Here is a 12,400-nt window from a genome sequence, read left to right on the forward strand (position 1 = left end):
GGGCCGCCAAGTAGTAAAGGTGAAGGTCTGGGAGTTTTATTCCGCCTTCCTTATGTGGGAGAGACAGCGTGGCCAGTGTGAGCTTGTGTCTGCGTGGACCCCACAAGAAGTCCTTGATGATGGCCTCTAGTGTCTTGAAGAAAGGCGGGCGAACGTAGTGGCAAATATTGGCAAAGAAGTACAGGAATCGAGGAAGGATTATCATTTTGGCAATCGCTGCTCTACCCACCATTGACAGTGGTAGTTCGGACCAAAATTTGATTGAACGCCGAAGGCCGGTGACTGCTGCTATAGTGTTATGTTCGTGTGTGAGTAGCGGGGTGTGACCCACATTGATTCCCAGGTACCGGAACTTGTCAGGTTGCCACTGTATTCCGATAGGCGGGAGGTCGTCTACTGCAATGCCCCTCAGGCTAGCTAGGGGGAATGCAGTTGATTTGTGTCTGCTGAATCGTATCCCTGAGTACTTTGCATAATTGTCGAGAACTTCTAGCGTTGTGGGTGCGTTGAGCTCAGGGTTCCTCAAGTAGAGAAGTACATCATCCGCGTATAATGAAATTATGTTGTAAACGTTGCCCACCTTAATGCCCGCATCAAAAAACTGTTGGCGAAAGTATATGGCTATTGGTTCTAGGCCCAATATATACAGCATGGGCGAGAGTGGGCACCCCTGTCTTGTGCCCCTTTGTATTGCCCAGGATCCCGAGACAATTCTGCCTGTTTTAACCCTTGCCATTGGCGAATTATAAAGTACCTGGATCCATCTGATGAAGCCCGCACCAAAGCGGAAGCCCCTCAAAACCTCTACAAGCCACTCCCAATAGATAGAGTCGAAGGCCTTGATGGCATCAAGTGACAGTATCGCCAGGTCCTCCTCTCGGTCATGGGTTTCGGCCATGATGTGTTGTAGTCTCCTGAGGTTGGCCGTGGTGTTGCGTCCTGGGACGAATCCATTTTGATCTTCGTGAATTATGGATCCTACCACTCTGGCGAGTCTGTTGGCTAATATAGAAGTGAGGATCTTGCTGTCGTAATTCAGCATGGCCAAAGGTCGATAAGAGTCACAATCGGTGGGTGACTTGTGCGGCTTGAGCATTGGAATAATTATGGTCTCTTTCATGGTGTTGGGCAGGATGCCATTTGTGTAGGCTTCTTGATAAACTTCATGCAGGATGGGGGTGAGAATGGGTTCGTAGGTCTTGTAGAATTTGGGCGGGAGACCATCACTGCCGGGGGCTTTGCCATTAGCGAGCGATCTGATGGCCGCTGTCACATCTTCGGAAGTGATTTCCGAGTCCAGTTCCTCCCTCTGCTCGCTGGAGATTTGAGGGAGGCCTATCTCCTCCAATGTTTCGATTAATTCTGCGGCGGGCACCTGGGACTCGTGGGCATACAATTTGGAGTAGAACTTAGCAAAAGTCTCGTTGATCTCCATCTGCGTCTTGTGTGTTACTCCTTTTTCGTCCTTTATCTCCGTTGGCAGGTGTTTAGGGTGTTCCCGCTTGCAGAGCCAGGCAAGCAATCTGCCGGGTTTGTCAGACTCGCTGTGGGATCTGGCGGTATGTGTTGCGAAGTCAAATTTCTCCAGTCTGACCCATGATTCCTGACATTTTATACGGGCTGTTTTAAGGATCTTCTCGGACTCTGGGGAAATGTCAGGGGCAGACTCTAGTCTTGCGATCTCTAATTCCTGGGCCTCAAGAGAGGACTGTAGTTGTCTGCGGGTTCCGCCCGCTCTTGAAATGATTTCTCCCCTGGTAACCACCTTCATGGCCTCCCACAGTGTGGACCAGGTAGCCACCGATCCCTTATTGATTTCGACATATTCCTCTAGCTTCTCAGCAAGGTCCTCTCTGAACTCCGGATCATCCAACGCTGCTGCAGGCATCCTCCACATGGGAATTGGAGGTTTGGGTCCACGCAGCTGCCAATGCATGGCGAGCGGGGAGTGGTCGGAGATCGATCTCCCCAAATATTCAGTGGATGTGGCCAGTGGAGATTGTTCCTTATCAACAAACAAGTAGTCGATCCTTGTGTGGACGCCATGTGGAGCTGAGTAGTGTGAGTAAATTCTGGCCTCTGGATGTTGCACTCTCCAGATGTCTACCAGGTTGAGCTGGTCGAGTGTTTCCGTCAAGGAGGTGGATGCGGGATTGCTTGGCTGAGGAGGAGGGCGCGATCTGTCCTTGCTTAAGTCCATGACGCAGTTGAAGTCTCCCCCCCACACGAAGGTCCTGCCTCGGTGTTGTGCCAGTCTAGCACTCAACGTGCTTAAGTATGACGGGATTCCATGCTGCGGAAAGTATGTGTTAATGAAGCACACTGGGGTTTGTTCTATGGTGCCCCACATTGATGTATATCTCCCTTCCTTGTCAGAATCCCAGCCTTCTAGCTGGAAAGGCACATTCGGGTTCACTCATATCAGTACGCCTCTCGCATATTTGGAGTAAGGAGACCCCCTCGTGGTCCCATCCCATCGATCTGTTAACTTAGACATGGAGTCCGCTGTAAGGTGGGTCTCTTGTAATAGCGCAATCGAGACCTTCTTCCTCCTGAGGTAGGACTGTACGCGGTTCCTTCTGAGGTATGAAGCCATTCCCCTCACATTCCATGTCATCACAACAAGTTGCGACGCCATCGGATCGGTGTTCTGACTTCGTCTTGGAGTTCTGGCCCGCTGGCCCGGTGGCACAACGAACCACAGGTGGCGTTCTGCGGGCGGGGGGGCCCTGGTTCATGAAGTCTTGTGTCGTAACTTGCCACCATCTTGTACTTTACCAACATTGATGATTCGTAGACTGCAAAACCAACTAAACTAATAACATAACACAAACTGGTGCGCCCAGCGACTACAACACTGTCGCGGTGCTCAGGCGCTCTCGAGCCGTCTGAACCCATCCGGGAATCGGGCGTGAGCTGGGTCGGGCGGTGAACTGGCCCAATTGGATTTTCTGCTGGGGGTAGGGTTGGTGCGAGGCGGCAGGGCCGTGCGAGGGCCGCTTCCGCAAGTTAAACTGTTGTTTGGATTACCTGCTGGGGTCCGGTTACTGGTGGTGCGAGGAGACTCGGGACTTAATCATCATTCCGAGGAGGATTCTTGCCATCGGCTAGATTATTATCTTCTAGCCACATATTGGCCGCCTCCGGGTTTTCGAGAAATATCGCTCGCCCATTATAAACAACTCTCAGGCGCGCGGGGTAAAGGAGCCTGTATTTAATGTCCAGTTGGCGAAGCTTCGCCTTGATCGGGACGAATGAGTTCCTTTCCCTCTGCACTTTCTGGGTATAGTCGGGGTAAATAGTAATTTTTGAGTCCCCCCTTTCAATGGGACCTGCTTCCCTGGAGTGCCGTAGGATGGTTTCTCTATCTTGAAAATTCAATATTTTGGCTATTATTGGCCGTGGATGTGAGCCGGGGGGAGGACGTCTCTGGAGGGATCTATGTGCCCTTTCGACCGCAAAGCCTTGGGTTAGTTTTCCGGCCCCGATCTCTTGTAGCAGAAGGGTTTCGACATAGGATGTGGTGTTTAGGCCCTCTGTTCCCTCCGGGATACCCAGGATCCTGATGTTCCCCCGTCTGGCCCGTCCTTCGGCTTCCTCCGCCCTTTCCTCCAGGAAGGCGACCCTCCTCTTTAGATCGGAGACTTCGGACTTCAGGGTTGTGGTGGCCCCGGACAGCTCCGTCGTGGAATTCTCGACGGTCGTTACCCTCTCCGTCAAGTTGCGGGCATCTTGGCGGATGAGTTGTATGTCTATTTTGAACTCATCAATCTTGGAGTCAATGTGGGTTCTCAGTGAGGCAATGGCATCCAATATCTGAGAGCGATTGTCGTTGACCTCCCCTTCGTTCGGATGAGTGTTTTCGGAGAGGCTAGGTCTGGACTGGGTGGAGGTCTTCGCCTTGGTCGAGACAAAGGAGTCCATGGTGGCGGCCCTGCTCTTGTTCTTGGTGGCCATCTTGAAGCCGCTGGACGTAGATCGCCGAACATGCAGGGGCAAGTGCGTGCCCCGGGGCAGCCGAGTCGGGGAGTCAAGTGCAGGCGGCCCAAGGGTGCGGTGGTGGTCAGGGGCCCACCAAAGGGTATTATGTAGGCTCACGCACCTTGAGTTTCAGGGCCCCCGAGTGCTTCGGCTGGTCGTTCGGGTGATGGCCGTGGGGCGGGGTGCTGCTTCTCAGAGGTGGCGAGTTTCTCTTTATGTGATGCCATCCACGTGGTTCTAGTTGTAGTCCGCGTTGCATAAATTGGGCCAGCCCAGGGGTAACGGAGTCAGGGGCCTGGGGGCCTGTGTCGATTCCGAACCAGTGTCAGACAGGGGTCGCCCCCCCCGGCCTTGTTGCCGATCCCCAAAGCGCTCCGTCAGGGGACGCTGGTTCAGGGGCTGCGTGAAGCTGTACCAGGCGCCATCTTGGATCAATGCGCGGCGGAGGGGAGGGTGGGATCCGGAGCCCGCTCTTCCTCACGGGGGCTCCGAAAATTCCAACACTCGAGTAATTCCTAATGGGGAGCACTTCCCCCACCGATGCGTGCTTTTCCGCTGGCTGCAACCACTCTTGTACCGGAGAAAAAGGATCAGGAAGCGGCGTCTCGGCCGGAGCCCGGCAGATCAGCTTCTGCCCTCCATCGGCTCCAAGCCACGCCCCCCCCCATCAGTTCAGACCATAAGTAAAGTTTCCATAGGCCACCTTCGGGCCACCTTATGCAGTGTACTCAGGATGTGCTGGGGTGTGTGTTCAACTTCATGAATATCCTAGATCCTGGAATTCTTCTTCTTTTTGGTCCCTGAGGACCCGGGGCCAGCTCCCCCTAAGCGAGTAGTTCCCTTGTGACTCTGTTTATTTCCTCCTCCGTCAAAAGCCTGTGCCGTTGTCCCTCGAGCTCGAAGGAAATCGAGAACGGAATCCCCATATGTACCACACTCCTTTCCCATTCAGCCACTTTGTAAGGGGTAGACACAGCCTTCTCTTCATGAGGGTGAGAGAGGACAGGTCCGGAAACATGGCAATTCTCATCGTGCCCAGCATCAATGGCCCCCGGGCCTTCGCTTTCTCCAAGTCCTTGAGCCTATCTGGTTAATTGTGGAAGCATGACAGAACTGATCTAGGGCTTCCAAATGGACCACCAGCCCCGGGGACCCTCTCAATTTTTTTTCGGCGATCGAGTCGTCTTTGAAGAGGAGCTTTTTCATCTTGTGTATCATTCTCCTGAGGTCTCTTTCCTTCTCCCTATCCTTTTCTGTGTCCTTTTCGGAGGTTGTTTCTCCTCTCACAATTCTCAAAGTCGTACATTTTTAACACCATCTCAGCTTCCTTTCTCTCCAGTTCACCCATCGTTACATCTATTTGGGTCTCCAGAGTGTCCAGGGAGGACTGGTTATGTTCCATCACATGCAGCCTTTCCTCCATTTTATCGAGTCTGACGTTGATCTTGTCGACTTTGCCTCCAATATCGGCCCTCATACCTCTAATTTCTTTGTCGCCATTGAGTCCTCACTCCCACCTGCCATTGCCCTTTCTTTGTTGTTGTGTGGCCCTTCAGTCCTGCTCTGGTACGGAGATTCTACCAGTCACGATCTGTGGTCCATGCAGGGACGCGTTCAGATAGGGAACATAGCTGGAGCTTCTCGAGCACCAGGTCTCCCAAGGGGGAAGGGTCAGAGAGATGGTTACACCTGTGCAATGCACAACAGCTTGTCCGATCTCCTAAGGAGAAATGGAGAGGGATGAGGCTCTATTGTGCCCCCAGTCGGGCGTCCCAGGGTCTATTCAAGATCACTGTGCCAAGCGGCTCCCCAGATGTTTTTCCTCCAGCCTGTGGTCTCAGGCACCCCTCATCCTCTGGAATGTCATTCCTCATGCTGTGGGGCCTGTGCAGGCGGACACACGCCCCGAGTATGGGGGCCACAGACCAGCACTCCAGCCCTTGACTGGGGTCCCAGGGCCTCCAGGGTTTTGGTGAGACTAAGTATACCTACCCAATGTCCGCCACTCCACCGTATTAAGATCCAGTGAGGCGGGCACACACCCCAGTCCTGGGGGCCCACACCTCACCCTCCGTTCCTCTGGGTGGCCCCGAAGTTGGCTCCGTTCCCCGGCTTGGTCCACCCACCTAGGAGGAAGACCTAAGGTGTTTCACTGCACCCCAGTGCTCTAGACTCTACACCACCTCCACGCAAAAGTCTGATGGGCCCTGGGTCAGGGTGGGCGAAGCAGGCACTTGCCCCAGATCTGGGGGGGGGGGGGGTTGCAGCCCCTATGTCCCTCTTCTGCCTTTTGCCTTGGCCTCTCACACGCTGTGGTCCGGGATCGTCCCTCACTGCAAGCCTTCCACCACCCAGGGGCTCAAGGGCATGTCGGCTTGGCTGTCCGGTCCGGTGACCCAGGCTGAACCCCCGTGGCTCCCTCTAGACCCCCGTGCAGGCCGGGTTTCTTTAATGTAGATGCACCATGGAGGAGCGGGGCGGAGTGGCTCAAACAATTCCAGGGTTTGGGAGGTACACAAAGGCCCTCTTCTCACCTTAAACCCCCTCCTATCCTGGGAGGGGAGCAGGCGCTGAGCGACCCACCTCCAAGCAGGGTCCGCAGGATCAGAAACACTCTGGTGTCCCCACGCACCAAGCCGTCTCCCTTCACCTTCGGTTTCACACCTTCTGGAGAGGGAGCTGGATCACCTCTATACAGGCACCGATTTCTGTTGGATTTTGGACAGATTGAATACCACTGGTTTGAACGTCCACTGCATGGGTCATCTCAGCACCATGGGGGCTATGAGTGGGGGAAAATTCACTTCATAAGGCCTGGCTGACGCAGGAGCGCAATCAGATGACTATCATCTGCGCGCCCCCTGGTGGCCTCCCCTTACATCATCTTTATATGGTGAGTCATTTTCTAAAAGTTCCCTTGGCGTATTTGGGATGAAATTGGCATGCGCACAAGAAGTTACTCCGCTAGTGAAACGGAAAAAACAAGGCACTCGCAACCGTCCCAAAACAAAATGGCAGGAACATCTTTACAATTACCTGGCCCTGTGGCTGGGTTCTGCACCGACCCCAAAAGAATCCAATTGTGTCCCAATTCACAAAAAAGGAGATTGTTTAAACCCAGACAGTTATAGGCCTATGGCACTGTTGAACATCCCAGGTAAAATCTTTTGTTTACTGGTAGAATCTCAGCTAAGGAACTGGGCCATCAAAGTTGGTATCTTGGATCTGTTTCAGGCAGGGTTCGTATTTGGAGCGGGAACGTCCCTCAATGGATTCTAGATGAATCTAATGCACACTAAATCCCTTTCAGGAATCTCTAGTCTATATTTATTGTTTGTGGATTTATTAATGGCTTTTGACTCTGTCAATTGCCTCCTACTATGGAGTAAGCGTGGGAAGTAGGGTTGTATGAGGCATCTGCTAGAAATGATCCAAGGTCCATATGCAGGAACCTCGATAAGAGTCAGGTTAAATATAAATGGTCTTGTCTCTGTCCCCATAATAACATGAAAAGGATTAAAGCAAGGGTGCGTTCTCGCCTCTGTCTTGTTTAACTTGTTCATTGCATTTCCCCCTAATTTGGGGTCGGTAGGAAAAATGAGGTTGCTCTATGCAGGCGACTTGCTGTTATGTGATCAAACACTTGTTGGTTTACAGCACCAAATTACATCACTGTTGCAATATACAGAGAAAAAAGAGCTTGTGATTAATACAAAGAAATCTAAGGTAATGATGACGAAACCCACAAAGAACACATGGGCACGTACATTTAAATGGACTTCACATGGTAGAAGCTTGGAAAATGAAATGATTGATAGGCGCTACAGGCATTATTTTATAATGCCCTTACTGCATTTGTACAATATTTTGGCAGTTTTGACCTATGGGTATGATGCTTTGTTGAGATGGGAAGAGATGAGTTGGGGAAGACTAGAAGGTGGCGTTTGGAAGCACGTATTGAGGCTTCCGGTAGGCACATCCCTACTTCCAATTTGCTTTGAGTTAGAGCTGTTATTGCTATGCATAATGGTAGCGTGGGAGGTCCTCTCTAGATCCTAATAGCCAATGAGCATTCTTTATTTGGATACCTGAAGTTTGTTTTAAGGGTAAGAAAGCTATGGTTTTAAAGAGATGGGAAACAGCTGGTTATAAAGGTATTAGCAGAAGCAGATATGACAATGAATACGTTGATTGATTGCCCTAGTCAGGTGAAAACAAGGTTATGGAAATAGATTGGATTACTACCATTGCGACATGTACAATTTATAAATTCCATCATGAGATTAACCTTGATGCAAAGGCATTTAATTAGTTACCAAATTACTTGATAACATTCCTAAATGCTCATAGGCTTGGATACTTTTTAAGAATAAGATTCAACCTCCTCGACTCTAATGAAATCTTGGGTGCTCGACATCACATACAAAGAGAGGAAATAATCTGTAGATTTTGTGAAGGTTGTGAGATAGAAACTTAAATGCACTTAGCTTTGGTGTGTGACAACTTTAAAGATTTAAGAACAACCTTCTTGGGTAATCTCCTAAAGGAATTTAAAAATACACCTCTGGAGATTATTTGGTAAAGATTGTTAGAACGTCCTCAAGTAAATTGGAAATTAAATTTGAAAATATTTTTTTAAGAGATTTTTAAACAACAGAGATTGCATTTTTTAACTATTAATTATATTGACCTCTTTTAAGATTATCCAATGAGAGTAAAATGTTATTATGATATATGTATCAATTGTAATTGTAATTGTCTCATTTTATTTTTGTTTTCTCCTTGATAAGTAATTTGTTCTATGTCTTGTGTGCTTAATGATCTAATAATTACTATTTGAAAAACTTCAATATGAACTCTTACACAATAAAAAAGAGAAATTTGAATAAACAATGCATCCATTACCTTGTCTCGGGAGGATAGCTCAGGGGCAACGTGTTCGATCCCCGGGTCTGCGCTTAGAAACCTCTGGGTATTAAGCATATTATAAATAACCTATCATATCATATCATAGGTTCCAACAAACAAATCCATGCTAATGTTAAACTGGAGCGCAGTTACATCCCACACTGATTCCGTTCTTTTATCTACCAAAAACAAAATGGCTCGCTGCAAAAACCTCAGAGCGAATTATCAAAATAACCTGAAATCTGAGGTGCCCCATAAAAGCAACCTCAAAATCTCTAACATCAAAAGACACCATCAGAAAAAGGGCCTTGTCTACTTTTGCTGGGAAAAAAAATGTAACTCTCCACCTTCAGAACCCAAAGATCAAAAGACAATATATCATGAAATAATGCATGAACACACACTTCCAAAGGTTTTCTTAGTGATCCACCAGCACAGTGCAAATTTTCCAGAATCCTGCCAATCTTCAGTGATTGGATACTTCAGGATTTGAGCGCAACATACATGTTGAATGTATGTATGCATACGTGTTTAAACACAACAGCATATTCAGTGGCAGCAACTGGTCATTATTCAATAATGGAGGGCACTATGTCCACAGTTGTAATCTAGATGCCCCTAAAAATTGTTATATTTCAGTGATAGCTATGGCAAGGAAAAAAGTTAGTAGGGTGTTTTCGAAACAAATTATTTTGATTGTTGCGGTATCCTGGGATCTGCTGTAAATTGGCATGTTTTCGATCCAAAAGGCAAATAAGAAATTCATTTGTATTCTGTGGCATGCATATTATCTTGGGCCATTGCTGGCCATGTAACCTTGGCTGTTGTCAACCATCTAAATAGTAAAGTAAAAAACGCAGGACCTTAATTTGAACATAGGGCCTCATCACAAGTTTGGCGGTACGGAACAAAAGTGGGGGCAATGGCATTACTGCCACTTTTTTGGTGGCAATGGAATTTTTGCTGTTTTGCCCTACTTCCAAATTATAATTTTGGAGGAAAAGTGGAGGATTTACCCCCAGCAAGAAGCTGGAGGTAAATACGCCACTTTACCTCCAAAAATCTGCGTATTTGCCATGCAATAAATCCACCAGTGATACCTCCCTGACTTACAGCGTTGCTTTGTACAATGAAAGGTATCCTACACAGGGGGTAGACCCCATTTCTAGACCTCTGAGCATGGCGCACGCTCAGGATTACTGGGGTTCAGCACGACCACTAGTCGTGAGGTTGGTTGGGCACATGTGCTTTGCCCCAGGAATGAGCCTGTTTGAAGGCTGGAAGGCACTGAAGTGAAAATGGCGCACTCAAGGAAGTGCAGCGAGCTTGACGTCTCCGATAACTCATTGATTGATCTTTGTTCCGTAGTTTAATGATCACACTTTATACTTACCACAATTAAGTACTTTACTCAGCAATAAAACAATCCAATTGCCTGCCCAAAGTCCACTGTGTGCAATTCAACAGTGAAAAGAGTGTGCTATGTAATCATTTTCACAAAGGCAGGAAGGCCCGCATGCAGGTGTTGTGCAGATTAAGATACGCATCAACGCTATCATGGTTCAATACTGATGTCTATTCATTGTGCTAAAAGCAATCCAATAATTACGACTCAGTGTTCACATGGGGCAGCAGTTTTGTTCTGTGTGGCTGAGAAACCAATTGATATGTCTACATAACCATCCTGCATAAATAGCCGCAGAACTCATAGGCCCTCATTACAACTCAGGCGTTAAGGGTTTAACGGCGCCGTCGGCGCCGTTAACCCTTAACGCCTGATTACAAGTGTCCCTTTGCGGGTTGGTGTTTAACGCCTGCTTTTAGCAGGCGTTAAAAATCCAACCCGCAAAGGGACTTTGGAGCTAATTACGGCACCGTAATTTACGGTGCCGTAATTAGCGCCTTCCCCATTCCCATTATGCCCTATGGGGGCAAAAATGGGAATGGGGAAGGGCAAATGGTGAATGGGGAATTACCGCCCCACTCACCTTGGAATGGGGCGGTAATTCCGCCATCCACCATGGCAGAATCGTAACCTTAGCGGCATGGACCATGGTGCTAATAGCACCATGGTGCTCCGCCAAGGTTGTAATGAGGGCCATAGAAGGGAAAGTGGTGTGGCCTTGCGCACCACTAAATGACTGGACTCTCTATGCTGGTGTCAATGTGTTTTATTTATTCACACAGGCAGGAATTTCAATCTTGTATGCAAGTTTAATGATACTCTCTTCATTATAAACTCTTAACATCTGCAGCATCTCGAGCGCCCTGGCAGAGCTGCCGCTCTTCTACACTCTCTCTGCGCCAGTGGCCACCCTGAACGCTCTTCGAGCTTGTGCTGCTTGATCCCACAAGATCTCTTGTACCCGAGATCTGACGAGTTTGCAGCCTGACAGAATGCTTGGGTCACTATGCTGCCTGTCAGCTCTCTGAGCTGATGGGCACCGATGAAGTGTCTTCCCCAGAGGTACATTTTAGGAGAGATATGTTTTTTCCCGATAGCAACTATATTTCAACACTTTGTTTTTGGATGTCAATGTATCTGATTGCAATTTTAGTAAGAACTCTAGAGAATGCAGTGCATACAGACTGTACAGAGAGCAATTCGTTATTTCATCTTTAAAACACACTAAAAATGGAGACCAGGCTCTAACCACGGGACGGGATTAAAACCTGTGCTGTTCTGTTATCTTGCTTCCAAGAAAAACGGGTTGCCCCTAAGCTATCCTCCCCCCGTCGCTTGTAGCAGAAGCAAATAGACTGAACCATTTAGGGGTGGGTGGCTGTGCCTTGCAATGAGGACTGTCTGCTAGTTTCCTTCTGTTCTTGGCAAGATGTGTGCTCTGTTGCTGAAATCACAAGATGTGGGCTGGGAAGCGCCAGGTTTAAATAAACCGATCCATGGTCTCTGCTCTCGTCATCAAGGACTAGTGCCCTTATCTCCCACTGCCTCACTGTGATCAACATTAATCAATTGTCTCTGGGCACATTGTGAGACACCATGCCGACCCTTAGATTGAGGGAGATACCATTATGCCTCACTGAACCCCCCCTGAACCCACCAGTAAATCTCGGCTGACTGAATCTCTGGATTGGGTACATTTGTGTGCGCCTGCCCGAGTCTCCGGGTACTCGCTCAATGTTTCAGGTATTCCTGTGAGGATTTGGGGGCGAATGTGTTGCTCTCCTATGATTCAGGTCCTCTCGCGAAGCTTCTAGCAAGTGCAGATGGCTATGAAGCAAAATGTGACTACCTGGCTGTAGGAAGGGGAGGGAGGGCTGATCAAGAGGACCTGGAGGTTTTGGAGGGAAATTATGCAGCCATTTAATTTCTTGTCAGAATGTGTATGTGTGTGCTGTGTGTTATGCACAACTGTTATTTGTGTGGGGAAACCTCATTTTTTAATTTAGTGACGTCATTTAATTGGTGAAGCCAGTTCAGTTTCGGACACCAATTTGTTTTGGGAAACCAATGTTTTTGTTATGTTGCTAGGCAAGCGGTTTGTTGTGT

The sequence above is a fragment of the Ambystoma mexicanum genome, chromosome 6p (assembly GCF_040938575.1).
Source record: "Ambystoma mexicanum isolate Mex_15411 chromosome 6p, UKY_AmexF1_1, whole genome shotgun sequence".
In the NCBI taxonomy this organism is placed as follows: domain Eukaryota; kingdom Metazoa; phylum Chordata; class Amphibia; order Caudata; family Ambystomatidae; genus Ambystoma; species Ambystoma mexicanum.